The following is a 20,335-nucleotide window of genomic DNA, read 5'->3' as shown; positions in this document are numbered from 1 at the left end:
TAATATTAGAAACTTCTTCTTATACATACCAATTTATGGATACCATATACAAAATACTGTTGTAATTATCGCTTAGTCATTTTAAACATGGTTTTTGCATAATTATCACAAAAGCAGATAAGGCATATAATATACTTAAAACAGATTGACACCAATAAAATAGATAAATCTATTTAATTCATGGTGATTAATCACACTGGATAATTATTGAAATTATTTAATAAATCTAGGGAGATTTAATTAAATAATTAATTACTTATCTTATCCAAAATAGAAATTTCGGAGTCGATAAGATTTATCTTGGATAATGATTATCCAAATTTATTTAGGTTTACCTAGATAGAATTGAATCTATCTAAACCCAATTAGGATATTCTAGATTTTATATAGATAAAATCAAATCCTAAAATTCAAGAAAAGACTGACCTTGGATTATCATTATCTAAATCATACCAGGATATTTCAGGATACAAACAAATCTTTCCAAATCCATAACACGAAGATAAAATCCAATCATTCTAAGATTTAAGGAAATCTTAGAGTATTTATAATAAGAAACTAGAATATATAATATCTATAAGGATTTATTCTAGATAAAATTAATTTTATCAAAATCCAATTAGATAAGGATTATCATTGTAATATATTTATCCAAATTTATCTAGGATATTTTCTAAACAGAAATAAATCTATTTATATCCATAAAATTATGATAAACTACAATTGATATTAATTAATTCAACTAAGATTTAACTAGATAGAACTAAATCTATCTTAAATCCAAAAGATAATTACAATACTGGATTAACAATTATCTAAATCTTCTAAGATATATTCCAGATAGATATAAATCTATCGATATCTATAAGATAGAGATAAATTTTATTATCTAAATCTATTAGGATATTTTCTAAATAGAATTAATTCTATAAATATCCACAAGATAAAGATAAACATGTATTTTAATTATCCAATTCTACTGAGATATATTGTAGATAGAATTAAATCTATCAATATCTACAAGATATGGATATACTTAGTTATTATTTATTTTAGTCTATCTAGGATTCAACAAGACAGAATAAAATCTATCTAAATCCATAAGACAAAAATATATTTAATTACTATTGTAATACCCCGCTCAAATTAACGTCATTAAACGTTTATAGAGTAAATAAATGTATTAAAGCAAGTAGTATTTTAAACTCCTATGTTCCGTTGTATTAAAATCCTTGATGGGTTTTAATTGATAGTTAAGCGCCAATGTGAAACTAATTTTGATCAAGGACTTTGATGTGCAAGAAGATACATGAAACGATAAAATAATTGTCCATGTACATTTATAAATCAGATGGATATTAAATGTTCATTTACAAAATATAGTCATTTCTCTTTAAATGAGAAATGTACTAATTATATTTAATTTATGATGTTACAAAAACGAGCTAAAGCTTCTTCGCAAAACTAATATTCTATCTTCAGGAAACCCCGACTTCCTACAAATGATGGGACAAGTCAGAAACGACAGTGCAATAATAATACAATAACAAAAAACCTCCTACACGAGAAAATGACCACGGTAATTAGTAATATATATAGATATATATATTTATATATATATATAGTAGTGATCTAGGGCAATTGCCCATTAACTACATAACTAGAGAATAAATCACAGCAACAAGATTAAGCAAATCAAGGGCTAGTATTAATACATGTAATTTTTGAATTTAAGGAGAAATTAGTTCCCTTAATCACAAATTTACTCCACAATAACAAGGCGGGGGTATAACGGTCATTGCAGCCAAAATTACGTCATTGGCAAATTCAATTCATTTCAGAAAAGAACCCGCGTTCTTCAACTAACCTCCTCTTCTCTCTTCTGCAAAATTTGATCGCGATTCAACCTCCCAGTCGCTTTCGACGTAGCCATCGCCGTCGCCATCGCCATCGCCATCGCCGTAGACGTCGCTGTCGCTATCCAGTCGTCAACATCCAATCCTTCGCCGAATACGATGACTACAAATCAAAGAGATTTTTCGAAATGTAAATTTTCTACTGATTAACATTTATTTGTAGGTTTGATTTTAGAATTGATTTAGATTTGAATTTTTTTGTAGCTTTTGAACGAACAAAGAAAAATGCAACCGGAAGTTCCGATTGTATACACCAAGGTTCCGACCGTGAGTCATTCCCACTATTTTTTTAATTTTAATATACAACCGTAGTTTTTGTGGTTAGAATGATTTATACAACCGTACTTTCTGTGGTCAAAGTGATGTGGTTCTAGGGTTAGAGTGGTTTTATGTGATTTATTGCTATAGTGATGTGTTTTCTTAACACCAGTGAAGTGAATGCATGGGTATAGTGATGTGGTTCTAGCGTTAGAGTGATTTTCTGTGATTTTTTGCTATAGTGATGTGTTTTCTTAACACCAGTGAAGTGAATGCATGGGTATAGTGATGTGGTTCCAGGGTAAGAGTGATTTTCTGTGATTTATTGCTATAGTGATGTGTTTTCTTAACACCAGTGAAGTGAATGCATGGGTATAGTGATGTGGTTCTAGGGTTAGAGTGGTTTTATGTGATTTATTGCTATAGTGATGTGTTTTGTTAACACCAGTGAAGTGATGCATGGGTATAGTGAAGTGGTTCTAGGGTCAGAGTGGTTCTCTGTGATTTATTGCTATAGTGATGTGTTTTCTTAACACCAGTGAAGTGAATGCATGGGGTATAGTGATGTGGTTCCAGGGTCAGAGTGATTTTCTGTGATTTATTGCTATAGTGATGTGTTTTCTTAACACCAGTGAAGTGAATGCATGGGTATAGTGATGTGGTTCTAGGGTTAGAGTGGTTTTATGTGATTTATTGCTATAGTGATGTGTTTTGTTAACACCAGTGAAGTGAATGCATGGGTATAGTGAAGTGGTTATAGGGTCAGAGTGGTTCTCTGTGATTTATTGCTATAGTGATGTGTTTTCTTAACACCAGTGAAGTGAATGCATGGGTATAGTGATGTGGTTCATGGTCAGAGTGATTTTCTGTGATTTTTTGCTATAGTGATGTGTTTTCTTAACACCAGTGAAGTGAATGCATGAGTACAGTGATGTGGTTCCAGGGTTAGAGTGATGTTTATTTCTTTGAGTTTTTGATATAGTGATGTGTTTTCTTAAGACCAGTGAGGTGAATGCATGAGTATAGTGATGTGGTTCTAGGGTCAGAGTGGTTCTCTGTGATTTATTGCTATAGTGATGTGTTTTCATAACACCAGTGAAGTGAATGCATGGGTATAGTGATTTGGTTCCAGGGTCAGAGTTATGTTTATTTCTTTGAGTTTTTGATATAGTGATGTGTTTTCTTAACACCAGTGAAGTGAATGCATGGGTGTAGTGATGTGGTTCTAGGGTCAGAGTGGCTCTCTGTGATTTATTGCTATAGTGATGTGTTTTCTTAACACCAGTGAAGTGAATGCATGGGTATAGTGATGTGGCTCTAGGGTCAGAGTGGTTCTCTGTGATTTATTATTATAGTGATGTGTTTTCTTAACACCTGTGAAGTGAATGCATGGGTATAGTGATGTGGTTCCAGGGTCAGAGTGGTTCTCTGTGATTTATTGCTATAGTGATTTTTTTCTCATATCCATGAAGCAGCTGCATCTGAAAAGAGGTCTAAGAATCAGGAGGATAAACCTCAACTACCACTTAGTGCAGCCTTTCCTGAAATAAGGTCAAAGAATAAACATGACAGGCTACAAAAACCACAAAGTGAGTTATTTAATTATTTAGTATCTTAGTGAAATATATTATGTATATGGCAGAGTCATTCATGTTTAATTTTGAACTATGTTAAGTGTGTATTCATGAATTTGACCAGTTTTTTTTATTATATCTTCCAGCCTCAAAGCGTGGGAGGTCACAAACAAATGATGAAGAAGAACAACCTGCTAGAGAGAGACAGGCTAAAAGAAAGAGAGCAATGGTTGTTCTTGAACATTTTAAAATCAGATGACCTAAACTAGTCGTAAAGATAGGGGTGAAAGTTATTGTTGATGCCATTGAGAAGATGAACTCAAAACAAATAGCTGCTCTGGAAGAGATGGGGTTTGGGCAGCTTGTACCTTTGAAGATCAGGAGTAATCCTGCTGAAATGGCATTTTCACTCCTCGAAAATTTTAATCAAGACAACTGTTCTAGAATAAAACTTATCGATGATCAACCATTACACATCACTGAGGAGGATGTGCATGCCACCTTGGGACTGCCAAGAGGAGAGCTGAGGATAAAAAGGGAAAAACGCATGATGTGAATGATGTTATGTAAACCATTGCAAATGCTAAGAAGATGGACAAATTTTCAATAAACCCAACTGATTTGCAAGAGCAGCTTGATAGTGATCTAGATGGTGGTGAATGGTTTAAGAAAATTTTTCTTATTCTGTTTGACAATGTTCTAATTTCACCGGCTGCAAATGGAAAATGTCTTGGACGTATTTTGGACGATATTGGCAACATTTACAATGTGAAGTAGTACAATTGGTGCAACTACGTTTTGGATTTGCTAATCACAGCACATGATAGCTGGAAACTCAAGAACAAATCCACCTCATTCACTGGACCCATCACTTTCCTATTGGTTTGTTTTCTACTTTAAGCACTCCTTTATAGTAAAGTAAAAACATGCTTAGAGTGATGTAATTTAAGGTTAGAGTGAAGTGTTTGTGATATATTTTATTATTGATCTATTTTTGCAGGCTTGCTACGTAGATAGGGTTGTGTACCGTACGAGGTTGGTGGTTAGAAGATTCCCTACTGTCCGGAACTGGACAACATCCTTTCTTAAGGAGAGAGGTGACATGGAATTCAATAATGGAGGTATCATTGGTAGAGGAAGCGTAGAAAGTATTATCAACTTGGTCTCCATTGAAGCTTTATATGTCAACAAGGATTCAACTGATGAAGCTCCTTCCACTGGAAATACTATACCAGTAGCCGAAGCTCCTTCGACTGATGAAGCTGCCCCTTCAACTGATGAAGCTCCTCCGTCTTATGAAATCAGAAATTCAATAAGGGAGGCTGCAGCTACTATTACAAAAATGATGAAGTATATGAAGGATGCTCCGGCAAGTAGCAATGATGCCAATTGCTTCAAAGTTGCAGCCATAAATGCACTAAAGATGGTGGGTGTGGAGGTTGCTCAAGGAGACCAAGCTGTGTCAAATCCAATTGACAACATGACACAAGCTATGGAAGAAGATCAAGAAGATGATCCAGAATGGATTGAACTCTTGGAAAAAATTTTGGAAGCCCATGATGAAAAGTGCAAATTAGTGAATGAAGGTACATCAATTTTGCCTGATATTAACTTGGGAAAGAAACCAGCAAGTTGAAGAGTTGGAACATAAACCATGGATATTATAAACAATTTGATTGTAGTCTGTTGTGTTTTAACACTTGACATTTGATTCAGAGTGAACTAAAAACAGTTTGTATGATATTGTGTACAAATTCATAATATTTTTTTACTTTTCATGTTTTTATTCTTATTGTACATTACACTTCGCTATTTGCAGGAGACAAATGAATTTTGTGAAGATGAAACTAAAGCAGCGTCACAAATCACACAGATGAAGGTATAAAAACACGCTTAGAATGATGTGGTTCCAGGATCAGATTGGTTCTCTGTGATTTATTGCTATAGTGATGTGTTTTCTTAACACCAGTGAAGTGAATGCATGGCTATAGTAATGTGGTTCTAGGGTCAGAGTGGTTCTCTGTGATTTATTGCTATAGTGATGTGTTTTCTTAACACCAGTGAAGTGAATGCATGAGTATAGTGATGTGGTTCCAGGGTCAAAGTGATTTTTTGTGATTTATTGCTATAGTGATGTGTTTTATTAACACCAGTGAATTGAATGCATGGGTATAGTGATGTGGTTCATGGTCAAAGTGGTTCTCTGTGATTTATTGCTATAGTGATGTGTTTTGTTAACACCAATGAAGTGAATGCATGGGTATAGTGATGTGGTTCCAGGGTCAGAGTGGTTCTCTATGATTTTTTGTTATAGTGATGTGTTTTATTAACTCCAGTGAAGTGAATGCATGGGTATAGTGATGTGGTTCATGGTCAAAGTGATTTTCTGAGATTTTTTGCTATAGTGATGTGGTTTGTTAACACCAGTGAAGTGAATGCATGAGTATAGTGATGTGGTTCCAGGGTCAGAGTGATGTTTATTTCTTTGAGTTTTTGATATAGTGATGTGTTTTCTTAACACTAGTGAAGTGAAAGCATGGGTATAGTGATGTGGTTCCAGGGTCAGAGTGATGTTTTTTTTCTTTGAGTTTTTGATATAGTGATGTGTTTTATTAACACCAGTGAAGTGACACCAGTGAAGTGAAAGCATGGCTATAGTGATGTAGTTCCAGGGTTAGACTGATTTTCTGTGATTTTTTGATATAGTGACCAATTTTCATTTCTTTTCATATTATGAAAATAGGACGACATCGTGGATGCCCAAATTGCATCTGCAATAGAAGTGTGCATGGCGCTAGGTGATTATGATGACTACGTTCAATCAGAATTGAAAGGATCTGGCCAAAATCCGTCGACCGAATTAATACTTTACGATCCAGACCTTGTAAGTGTACTACAATTATATATCTCATCCAGTGACCTACACTTTTAACACACATCAAGTGAACTATATGTCTTATATAGTGAAGTATATACACAATACAGTGAAGTTTTCATCTCATTCTTGCCCTGACAGGCAAGTGTTGGGATTGAACAAATGGAGGTACGTTCAAAAGCCGATAAGAGAATATCCACTGCATTGCGATCTCCATTCCATTAAAGAGTGGTTCAGGCCAAAACAAAGTTTACCTTGAAAGAGTCAAAAATCTTTTTGTGGATTATGACAACATATGAATTAAATGAGTAAGATTTATATTATATTTCTGATTTAGAAGGATAAATATACAAAAAGATGTGCTAACACACCCACATGTTTGAACAGGGACAACATAGTATATGATGATGATGTCATAATGATAACAAAAAAGAATTATGTACACTATTACCACATACACTAGTAGAAGTGGGTGTGATCAACGCGTGGGCTTATTTGAATAACATGGAAGAATACAGGGCTCTATCTTCATTGAGGTGCCTCTTTTTCACAACATACCAATCCGTAAGAATAGTATAAATTTTGAAAAATTAATTGCATGGTATATGTTCATTATAAATAATGTTTACTTCTATCCAAATTTGACTTGTCCCATCTTTCAGTTGTATACAATTGTTCACCGGCCTGATGGGGTCGACATCACGACCATAATTGATAGATTCTGTGACAATTTAGAAAATGAGGTTAAAGAAATTCTGTATTTCAAGTGGGCCGATGTAGATTTGGTAAATAATGAACACAATAGATTCTTTGTTATATTCACTAATTGTTTTTATTCTGAAATTATTATTATTATCTTTGTAGGTGTTCTTTACAATAGATCATTGCCACGATTAGAGTGAGTTTTTGTGACTTTTTGATATAGTGATGTGTTTTCTTAACACTAGTGAAGTGAATGCATGGGAATAGTGATGTGGTTCCAGGGTCAGAATGATTTTCTGTTATTTATTGCTATAGTGATGTGTTTTCTTAACACCAGTGAAGTGTATGCTTGGGTATAGTGATGTGGTTCCAAGGTCAAAGTGATTTTATGTGATTTTTTGCTATAGTGATGTGTTTTCTTAACACTGGTGAAGTGAATGCATGGGTATAGTGATGTGGTTCCAGGGTCAGAGTAGTGTTTATTTCTTTGAGATTTTGATATAGTGATGTGTTTTCTTAACACCAGTGAAGTGACACCAGTGAAGTGAAAGCATGGCTATAGTGATGTAGTTCCAGGGTTAGACTGATTTTCTGTGATTTTTTGATATAGTGACCAATTTTCATTTCTTTTCATATTATTAAAATAGGACGACATCGTGGATGCCCAAATTGCATCTGCAATAGAAGTGTGCATGGCGCTAGGTGATTATGATGACTACGTTCAATCAGAATTGAAAGGATCTGGCCAAAATCCGTCGACCGAATTAATGCTTTACGATCCAGACCTTGTAAGTGTACTACAATTATATATCTCATCCAGTGACCAACACTTTTAACACACATCAAGTGAACTATATGTCTTATATAGTGAAGTATATACACAATACAGTGAAGTTTTCATCTCATTCTTGCCTTGACAGGCAAGTGTTGGGATTGAACAAATGGAGGTACGTTCAAAAGCCGATAAGAGAATATCCACTGCATTGCGATCTCCATTCCATTAAAGAGTGGTTCAGGCCAAAACAAAGTTTACCTTGAAAGAGTCAAAAATCTTTTTATGGATTATGACAACATATGAATTAAATGAGTAAGATTTATATTATATTTCTGATTTAGAAGGATAAATATACAAAAAAGATGTGCTAACACACCCACATGTTTGAACAGGGACAACATAGTATATGATGATGATGTCATAATGATAACAAAAAAGAATTATGTACACTATTACCACATACACTAGTGAAGTGGGTGTGATCAACGCGTGGGCTTATTTGAATAACATGGAAGAATACAGGGCTCTATCTTCATTGAGGTGCCTCTTTTTCACAACATACCCATCCGTAAGAATAGTATAAATTTTGAAAAATTAACTGCATGGTATATGTTCATTATAAAGAATGTTTACTTCTATCCAAATTTGACTTGTCCCATCTTTCAGTTGTATACAATTGTTCACCGGCCTGATGGGGTCGACATCACGACCATAATTGATAGATTCTGTGACAATTTAGAAAATGAGGTTAAAGAAATTCTGTATTTCAAGTGGGCCGATGTAGATTTGGTAAATAATGAACACAATAGATTCTTTGTTATATTCACTAATTGTTTTTATTCTGAAATTATTATTATTATCTTTGTAGGTGTTCTTTCCAATAGATCATTGCCACGATTAGAGTGAGTTTTTGTGACTTTTTGATATAGTGATGTGTTTTCTTAACACTAGTGAAGTGAATGCATGGGAATAGTGATGTGGTTCCAGGGTCAGAATGATTTTCTGTTATTTATTGCTATAGTGATGTGTTTTCTTAACACCAGTGAAGTGTATGCTTGGGTATAGTGATGTGGTTCCAAGGTCAAAGTGATTTTATGTGATTTTTTGCTATAGTGATGTGTTTTCTTAACACTGGTGAAGTGAATGCATGGGTATAGTGATGTGGTTCCAGGGTCAGAGTAATGTTTATTTCTTTGAGATTTTGATATAGTGATGTGTTTTCTTAACACCAGTGAAGTGAAAGCATGGGTATAGTGATGTAGTTCCAGGGTCAGAGTGATGTTTATTTCTTTGAGTTGTTGATATATTGATGTGTTTTATTAACACCAGTGAAGTGAAAGCATGACTTTAGTGATGTAGTTCCATGGTTAGACTGATTTTCTGTGATTTTTTGATATAGTGATGTGTTTTGTTAACACCAGTGAAGTGAATGCATGGGTATAGTGATGTGGTTCTAGGGTCAGAGTGATTTTCTATTATTTATTGCTATAGTGATGTGTTTTCTTAACACCGGTGAAGTGAATGCATGGGTATAGTGATGTGGTTCCAGGGTCAGAGTGATGTTTATTTCTTTGAGTTTTTGATATAGTGATGTGTTTTCACCAGTGAAGTGAAAGCATGGGTATAGTGATGTGGTTCCAGGGTTAGAGTGATGTTTATTTCTTTGAGTTTTTGATATAGTGATGTGTTTTCTTAACACCAGTGAAGTGAATGCATGGGTATAGTGATGTGGTTCATGGTCAAAGTGATTTTATGTGATTTTTTACTATATTGACGTGTTTTGTTAACACCAGTGAAGTGAATGCATGGGTATAGTGATGTGGTTCCAGGGTCATAGTGATGTTTATTTCTTTGAGTTTTTGCTATAGTGATGTATTTTGTTAACATCAGTGACATGACTATAGTGATGTATTTTATGCACAATCTATGTCATTGAACTCTCAATATACATCAGTGATATGGAAAAACAATACACTATAATCAAAATTTACATCACTATAAAACATATCACTTATAATATCGGACTTGTAAGCAGTAAAACGAATACATATAAAAGGGAACTTATTGGCACTTGAGCTTAACACAAAAACCAAGTTTTCATTGAGATAAAATTCACTACAAAGTGTAATAAAATGAATCATTAGTGCTCTAAAAATGCTACAAAGTGAACTATTTCTGTCCAAATCCCCACTGCCTCCGATTTACCTTCTCATTAACCTTTTTGCAGTTCCTAGAATCATGGTGTCCAATCTCATGACAGTTTCCACACTTTCGACATGATTTCATTGCTAACTTCATTGCCGACTCCTTCTTTGATTTCTTCCTACTTCCACTTCCCTTTGTACTAACAACATCAGGAGGATGAACTTCAATAAAGTTCGGAACTTGTGAGCCATAGAAGTTCTCAATCAATGCTCTCTTCTCTGTAGAAGACAGAACAACACCTTCTCCGAGAAGCTGCTTCTTACCTTCTTCCATAATTGCAGCAAATGCATTGATTTGATCAATGTTCCCTTCAATACTTTGTGTTGTTTCAATGAATAATGCATACAAGTTTTTAAATGCAATCTTCTTCTTGTCCACAGCAAGGTGTATTTCTTGATCATCACAAAAACCTCCATGTATTGGCTTTACAAACTGTGACTTCAACCATCTCCCTCCACGCAACTTCTCGGGTATCAACTTAACAAACTTATATTTCAATACACAAATATATGACTGCACAATAGATCAAGTCTCTCAAACTTTTTGCATCACAAAAATAGGTATCATCACCAATGGAGTAAGTCACTGTCCATGAGTTTGAATCCTTGTCATTTACGTTATATACTTCAATCTCTCTATTGGTAGACACTCCTAGCGTTGCACAAGACAAAGAGAAACATACATAAACTCTCACTTCTTGAATTGCATTATAAGCACTACCACTATATATTGTTGATGCATGTTTCTCGATTTCCAATTCTGTTCGCAAAATAGGCACTTTTGTTGAATCATAGTATTCAAGCTTTGCGCTATTACTTCTTTGAGTCTCCAGAGCATGGTTATAGTTCATATAAAATTGCATAAGGTTAGCCCGGGACTTTGAGTACCTTTTAAAGAAGCTATTCTGTGATTCAGACAAAGAAGTTGTCTTTATTAACGAACTCATCGGAAAATCACGAAAAAAGGCTGGAACCCAAAACCTTCTGGATGCAAACATTGATGAAAACCAGTCATTATTGGCCAGCCCATATCTTTCCATTATAGCATGTCAAGTTTCCTCAAATGCATCAGGTTCTATCAACTCCGACCATACACATGCATCCAGTTCCTTCTTTAGTTGTTCACTACCAAGCATGTTCTTTGGCAATTTGTCAGCAACTTTATTCATAACGTGCCACATATACCACCGATGTCTTGTATTGACAAGGACCTCCTCAACAGCAACTTTCATTCCTAAGTCTTGGTCGGTTACAATGAGTTTGAGAGCCACACCCATTCACTTTATAAATTGGTTAAATAACCATGAAAAGGAGTTGGCATTTTCCTTGGACAAAAGGACATCAGCAAATGTCACAGGGCGACCATGATTATCCTTGCCCGTAAAAGGAGCAAATATCATACAGTACCTGCATATTAAAATCACTATAAGACATGTAGAATATACTTCACTATATGATCAATATACTTCAATAAAATGAAAAACAATTCACTATAAGCATGCAAAAATATACATCATTGTAATGCACAATTTACATCACTGTAATGCACAATATACTTCACTATATGCTTAATATACTCCATGTCAAAGCATGCTCACTACACTTCACTGTAAGCATATTGTAGTTCACTAATTGCTCAATAAACTTTCCTAAAATGAAAAACAATACACTATAAGCATTCAGAAATATACATCAATGTAATGCACAATTTACATCACTGTAATGCACAATATACTTCACTCTATGCTCAATATACTCCATGTCAAGGCATGCTCAATACACTTCACTGTAAGCATATTGTAGTTCACTAATTTCTCAATAAACTTCCCTAAAATGAAAAACAATTCACTATAAGCATGCAGAAATATACATCACTGTAATGCACAATTTATATCACTGTAATTCACAATATACTTCACTAAAGTGAAAAATAGAAATTAGTGTGCGCATACCTATTTGTTGAGTATGCCGTATCAAAAGAAACAATATCACCATACAAATGATAGTTTCTCTTGGCAGTAGGATCACACCAAAACAATCGTGTCATCCTATCTTTTGAGTTGACCTCATACTCATATGTAAATGCACTACAAAGCTCCTTCTTCCTTCGCATCTCATTTAATAGCATTTGTGTATCAGCTCCTTCCACATATGCTCTAAGATCACGTCTATAGTTGCGCACTTCTAAAACAGTACACCCTACATAATCTAATCCACCAAGCACTTCCTTAAGTAAGCTAAAACTTAAAGTTGGACCAATGTTTGCATTAGCACAATCAAGTATGAATTTCTGATGGACTAAATCCAAATTGCGGTTCAACTTCATAAAACGCTTATGGCGTTCCTCAACCATCTCGTGATTATGTTCTTCAACGAAACTTTGTATAACATAACCAACACTCATAAAATACTTCCAAGACACTTTAGCATTACAATAGCACTTAATAGAAGAACGCTTGCTTTTCAACTCAGATTGTTCACTCTTTCTTTGCTTTGTACCTTCTCGGCTACACAACACGTAAATCCAAGTAATGACATCTTTTTCCTTTTTTGATCCATTTTATGGGTGTCAAACCCAACATATCGAGCATAATTGTTGTAGAAGTCCAATGCACGATCAAGGGTCGTGAAACTTTGCCCAATTTTTGGTTTCAATTCATCGGGGCATTTTGGTACGTAAACCACTGTAAGAAGAATATACATCACTGTGAGCATATAACAGTTCACTAAAATGAAGCATATAATAGTTCACTATATGCTCTATATACTTCACTACACTGTGATGAAAAAAATACATCACTCTTGGCATGTTGTTACTTCACTGATGTTAACAAAATACATCATTATAGCAAAAAATCAAAGATACATCACTCTAAACTGGAACACATCACTATTAGCATGATTTTACTTCACTGTTGTTAACAAAATACATCACTATAGCAAAGAATCAAAGATACCTCAGTCTATCCTGGAACACATCACTATTAGCATGATTTTACTTCACTGTTGTCAATTAAATACATTACTATAGCAAAGAATCAAAGAAACCTCACTCTAACCTGGAAACACATCACTAGTTTTTACTTCACTGTTGTTAACAAAATACATCACTATAGCCAAAAATTAACAAAACATCACTCTAACCCTGAATTACTTCACTATAACTATGTTTTTACTTCACTGTTGTTAACAAAATACATCACTATACGCGAATATCACAGACACTTCACTTAACCGTGGAAAACAGAGCACTCTTCAATTCACAAAACACACACGCTTCAATTAAATAAATCACTCTAACAAAACAGAGCCTATATACATCACTTTATCATATAAATACATCACTCTAACGTATTTGAACATCATACATACTCTAATCATGATGAGAACAAACACACAAACTTCAACTTCGTCACTCTAATCATGATCGACCGTAATTGTTATAGAAGTGCAACGAATAATGATTACCTTTAGAAGTCTCAGCTTCCTCTCCCGACGATGATGAGTTGGAAACAAAATAATCTTCGTCCGACCTCATAATTGAATCCATTGATTTGAATCACGATAAATCACGATGGACGGATTGAATTGAATCGCGTCAAATTGAATTGAATCGCCTCTTATGAATTGAATGAAGTGATCATATTTGGAAGGAGATTTGGAAGGAAATAGAAGGAGATTTGGAAATCTGGAAGGAAACTGCGTATGTGTTTTTAAATTTCATAATGTAATTTTCAAAAATACCCTTGGCCTATTTTACATTATTAAAATAAATAATATTTGTTCCATTTATTTGTGTGGCTGAGATTTGTTCTCTAGTTATACACTTAAAATTAGTTATATCTTGATCACTTCTCTCTCTCTCTCTCTCTCTATATATATATATATATATATATATATATATATATATATAGGGTTGTCTTATATACAAAACAATCTAAAGTGTATAACCTAGAACTACATTTCATCCATTGGATGAGGAAAAAGGATGGTCAAGATCAAATTTCATACATAATCACAATGCATCGGTTATAACCACCCCACTAACCACCCCACTAATCATGTTTTCAATCCAAATTTGGCCTTGGTTCTACATTTAAGATTGGTTCTACATTTAAGAATGGTTCTATCTTGATCACAACCCTATATATATATATATATATATATATATATATATATATATATATACCTAATAGGCAAAAGAATAGGAAGTGGGGAAGGGAAGAATAGTACCAAGACTTTCTTTTTTTACAGATCCTACACCATCTCGGGTGCTCCGCTAACAAACACTCCCCTTAATTCTACCTCTGCAAAAATGTGTTGACACCAAATAAAAAGAATGATGATGGTGGGATATTAACAGAGAAAAATGTGTAGCCATAACTTGTGTAGGGAGTTAGTGTATAAAAGAAAGTATCAACTTCCATTATCAAAGCCTACCCAAAATCTCTTTCACCTCCAAATTTTATTTTCAAGCAAGTAGACGGAAAACTTTCCAACCTTCCAATACCAAGTTTTCAAGCTTTCGTTAAGAAGGAGAATTTCAAATTGGAGTACTCATCTTAGAAACCACAAGTTAAATCTTTTCAAGTTTTTATAAGCATGTCATGTTAGCATGAATTCATATAGAACATAGAATCACAACTAAGCATGTTTCATAAACAATCTTTCAACTCTTTCTTTTCAAATTCATGTATGAACCCATTTTATTTTATGCTGAGCCTAATTTACATACAACATATGCAAAGTCTTAGAATCACATAAAAAAAGTAGGAAAACTCCTAAAATGTTTCCTCTTTGAAAGATAAGCACATTCGGAAATTTATAACAGAAAAGCTAACTGTTCAAATGTAATTTCCTTCGGTCAAAGTGAAGTTAGGAGAGTTGTTTACCTTCCTTTAAAATTTCAGAACGATCGGACAATGTTTGGACCTCCGATCGTGTACAAAACCAACGCTGGTACTGTAGAAAATGACAGCCACTTCCGAAATTAATACTGGAAGATCAAACCGTTAAAATTTGATTTCCGTCGGTAAGAATGATACATTATGAGTCTTCTACCTTCGGTTAAAATTTTAGGACGATCGGATATTGTTTGGACTCCGATCGTGAAAAAATCTGAGGCTATATCTTGTTTGGCGAAAAAAAAAGAGAGGGAGAGAGAGAGAGTTAGAAAGAGATGTTGAGCAGATACAGAGAAGTGGATTCCACGTATAGAGTTTCTGAGGGTGGGAGCCTATTTTGATTTATTTAAGTATTGGACTAATATTTTGTTTAGTTCCGTTGTTGTTGGGCCATTTCAAGTATAAAATTGGTTTGGGCCACAAACTTTATTTTATGGGTAACATTTTTAGTGCTTGATAGGTTAAATTTTTAGAGTTGTTTGGACTAAAATTAATTAATTCTTAATTTAGGATTAATTAATTGTAATATTAGGATTAAATTAATTGCTTGAGATTTAATTCTCTTGAATTAATTTAAATAAGTGAGTTTGCATGATTTGATCCTTAGATTTACTAAATTAATCGAGAGATTAATTAATGTCAATAATTAAATCTCCGGGTTTAATTAAAGTGAATGAGTTATGAAAGAGAGAAGAAAATATGATGCATATCCTAGGAGCATGTCATCCACTTTTATTTATTTCTCGACGTTAAATAGACTATTATCTTTTATTGGACAAGGTCCATCACAAGGAATTAACTCCAAAGGGAGTTAATATTGTCATACGGAGTCAGAAGCGTACGAGGTGAACTTTTCTATCCTACATACAAATGTGGATAAAAATATGAAGTGTATTTGAGATAATATTTATTTATCCAAATGATGTTGTCTTGTCATAAAGGATGTTATTTTATGTAATGATGCCTATCTGTTTGGTTATACCGAATGTACTATGCCAAATAAAGTAAGAAATCGAATTCGGGTCCCAGCAAGGGGAGAGTCCCTACCCGGACTAGTGTACACGTGGAATGTGTGTCATTGGTAAGGTTGGCTGGTCCGGTGTCCGTGGAAAGTGGCCATTTTCCCGGCACATGAATGTTAAGGTGACAGTAGGAGAACACCATCTCTACGGCACAAGATGTACGGATATGGCAAAGAACAAAAAGAACTTAGACTGTGCAGTCAAAAATTGATTTTTAGTAAGCTCAGGCCTTTATAATAAAACCCCTGAGTGGTACTGTGATAATGGCTTAATAATATTTTCAAATGTATAATTGTATTTTTCGGCAACGTGTTCACTGAGTACCTTTGTACTCAGCCCTGCATGTATTTCTAAATGTTGCTAATGAGAGCAAAAGATCTTATTGAAAGCAGAATACGAATTTTTTGGGATTTTCTACAGCTTAAAGACTCTTTCAAAATGAAGCTAGAAAACAAGTATTTAAATCCCAAAACTGACTTCCAACGATGAGTTGGATCAACGGCTGAAAAAAAGATACTAACTAATACTTGATCCGACGGCTCCTGAACAATCGCGAGAGATGATCCAATTTCAGCAGCCTTCGTTTCGTTTGAGTTTCCATTGGGAATCAACTAATCCACAACAACTTCAACAGCCAAAACTAACAATCTCCACCTTGGCTGATCAAGTTGTCTCAAGACCATTCTCTAGTGAAAGACGTGGTGCTTGGCCAGGATGATCACGCTGTTGCTGTCACAGCCGATTGCTAATGACTCCTGCACCACACCGAAATCCGATGTAATTTCTTTCAACCAAAATATTTCTTTCACTGCAGCTGTGAGTGTCATGTACTCAGCAGCCTTCGTGGATAAAACCACCACCCCTTGCAAGTTCGATTTCCAGTTGCCTGCAGCTCCATGCATAGTGAAAATATAGCCCGTTTGGGACCTTCGATTATCCACATTTCCTGCGTAGTCACTGTCACAGTAACCCACCAATGCATTTCCCAAATAACTCTTCCTAACCGGTTCATCATCCATAGAATCCGAATTCAAATTGTGTTTTACTGCTACATCAGATTCATTACTCAACCTAACATCCATAGGTGGGAGATCCTCTTCCATCCTGCAATCTGAACCATCAATTCAACTAACTGAGCAGGTTTGCACAACACAAGCACCTTCGGTGTCACTATTGCCTCCATGACCGGCATTAGAGACACCAGTGCCAAATCCAGGCCGAATCTTATCCAATCTAGGACATTTTCGAGTCTTGCTGAAGAATATCTTGCACTGCTCACTGGATCTTGTTCTGACACATTGAGATACCATTACAAAATCCTTGCCACAAGATGAAAGAGTCTGAACAAAAGCAGATTTCTCCTCATCAGTCCAATCAGTAGAATACATCTCCCCACAGCTCTCATCGGAGCATTCGTCATCAACATATAATAATACCTCGTTGAAGTCCACTCCATATTCTTGAGTGAAACCTCTAGCAAACAAACGAGCCTTGAATCTGATTTCCGCACCATCCGCAGATTCAATTTTCCTTTTGAACAACCATTTACAGCTAATGATCTTCCTGCCCTCCACCTTATCAACCAATATCCAAGTAGCATTTTTGATAAGTGAATCAATCTCTTCTATCATTGCCTTTAGCCACTGATCTTTATCTTCACACTGCATAGCTGCTGCATAGGAACTTGGTTCAGGGTAATAAATCTGCTCTGCCACACAAAGTGCAAAATTGAGCATCTCTGAATCAAGGAACTTAGCTGGCGGTCCGATTCTGTCTTCTGACTCTATCCCGAACCAATCGGTAATTTCTCAGACCATCTTGACCATAACTGCCATCAGCATGGTCTCCTTCCCGTTCATTCCCAGCTCCACCTTGAGTTGTATCATCCCTGATCTGACCATCATTAAAGTCAGAATCATACTCAGCTCCACCTTGAGAAGTGCTTTGTAGAATTATCTTATCATTTGGAGTTTCTTTCTGGATTACTTAACTGACTTCCAGATTTTTGTTGTCCTTGTTAAGTGGCATCACATTCTCCACAAAGACCACATCTCTATGCTTCCTAGGCTCAATACACCGCAGCCTATAATAGTCTTTAACTCCAGCCTCATACCCTACTAGAATCACTGTGGCTTGTAGATAGTAGAGATTTCCTCTCCTTTCTCCTTGCATAACCAATTCCCCATCTGTCCTGATGGTCATCTTCCCCTCAAAGGACTCAAATGAGCATCCCTTGCATTCAAGCAACCCAAGTGATATGAGGTTCCTCTTAACTTCAGGAATCAGCCTCACATCACTCAAGATTTTAATGGAACCATCAGCCAGCTGCAATCTCACACTCCCAACTCTTTTAACCGAACAAACTTGATTGTTTCCAAGAACCACATATTCACCACTCATAGTTTCAGCAAATGACTCAAACCAATCTATGTTCGGACACACATGAAAACTACATCCGGAGCCAAGAATCCAACAGACAGCCTCACCTTTCATCATCACATTCAGCACCTGAGGGACTTCATTCTATTCCACATAATCAGAGCTAGTCCCCTGCGCCGCTCCCTGCGCTTGTTTTTTCCTCCAAGAGTAGCAATCCTTTTTCAAATGGCCCGACTTCTTGCACCAATGGCAAGACCGTGTTTCCCTCTGCTCCGTGAATCCACTCTTGAATCCATCATCTTCTTTCTTGAAGTTCCTTTTCCCCTTAAATTTCGTGATATTCAGGCTCTCTACGTGTGAATCGTGATTTCTCACTACGCCCTTTTGTAATTCCTTTGCCATGAGAGCTGAATGAACCTCGGAGAATGTAATCTCCTTATCACGACCATACAAGATCGCATTTCTCAGCTGGTCATAGGAGTCAGGCAGCGCATTGAGGGCCAAAATAGCCTTATCCTCATCACTGACCTTAACATCACAGGCCACCAAATCATCTACAGCTTTATTAAAATCCTCTAGCTGCTCAAGAATTGATTTATCACCAGAAAAACCTTAGGAATATACCCTTCTTTTCATGTATAATCGATTTGCTAAAGACTTACTACAATAGATCTCATCTAACCTTTCAAGAATCTCAGCAGCTGTCTTATGTTTCTGAATTTCTCTCAAAACCTTATCACCAAGGTTCAAGATCACCGCACCATAGGCCTTGAGCTGCATCTCAGCCAGCTTCGCCTGTGCCTTCTCATCCAGAACAGGTGCCTTCCCTTTCCTCTCGGGATCGGGCTTCTCCAAGACTGCTGTGCATCCCTTCTCTATCAAAATTGCTTTAATCTTCATCTTCCATAGGCAGTAGTCATTCTTCCCATCGAATTTGTTTGACTCCAAAAGCAACGCCATTTTCGAATAGATCTCCGACTTCTTCCAATGATTCTCCACCTTCCCACAGACGGCGCCACTTGTTAGCAATCGAGAATCAAATTGAAGTCGAACGAAGATGAATGAGAGCAAAAGATCTTATTGAAAGCAGAATACGAATTTTTTGGGATTTTCTACAGCTTAAAGACTCTTTCAAAATGAAGCTAGAAAACAAGTATTTAAATCCCTAAACTGACTTCCAACGATGAGTTGGATCAACGGCTGAAAAAAAAGATACTAACTAATACTTGATCCGACGGCTCCTGAACAATCGCGAGAGATGATCCAATTTCAGCAGCCTTCGTTTCGTTTGAGTTTCCATTGGGAATCAACTAATCCACAACAACTTTAACAGCCCAAACTAACAAATTTGTTCGGCAGCACTTTGTCGCTTCTGCTGTTGTTTGGGTCTGATACCAATTGTTGGGGTTTGGTGCCCCTTGCACAGCGGAAGTCATGCATAAACAAATAAATCATGCATACAGATCTATTTGACAGATTATGAGATTAATTAACTACATGTCAAACAATCAATTGCATGCTAGAACACACATAAATTCATGCTTAAGGAAATTTAAAACCTAAAACATGAATTTCCTACGGATTAGAATTACCGATCTGATTCTCCAAAGAATCGACGATTGCTTGCGCCTTCTCCACGTGATGTTCTTCGTACTCAATCACGAATCTTCTAATCTGTATCCCGAAGTCAGAATATGACCTTTGGGTGGGCAAAGCTCGTCAGAAT

The sequence above is a fragment of the Salvia splendens genome, chromosome 16 (genome assembly GCF_004379255.2).
Source record: "Salvia splendens isolate huo1 chromosome 16, SspV2, whole genome shotgun sequence".
NCBI classification, from domain to species: domain Eukaryota; kingdom Viridiplantae; phylum Streptophyta; class Magnoliopsida; order Lamiales; family Lamiaceae; genus Salvia; species Salvia splendens.
The sequence above is the reverse complement of the archived record's forward strand: the minus strand, read 5'-3'. Positions refer to the sequence as shown.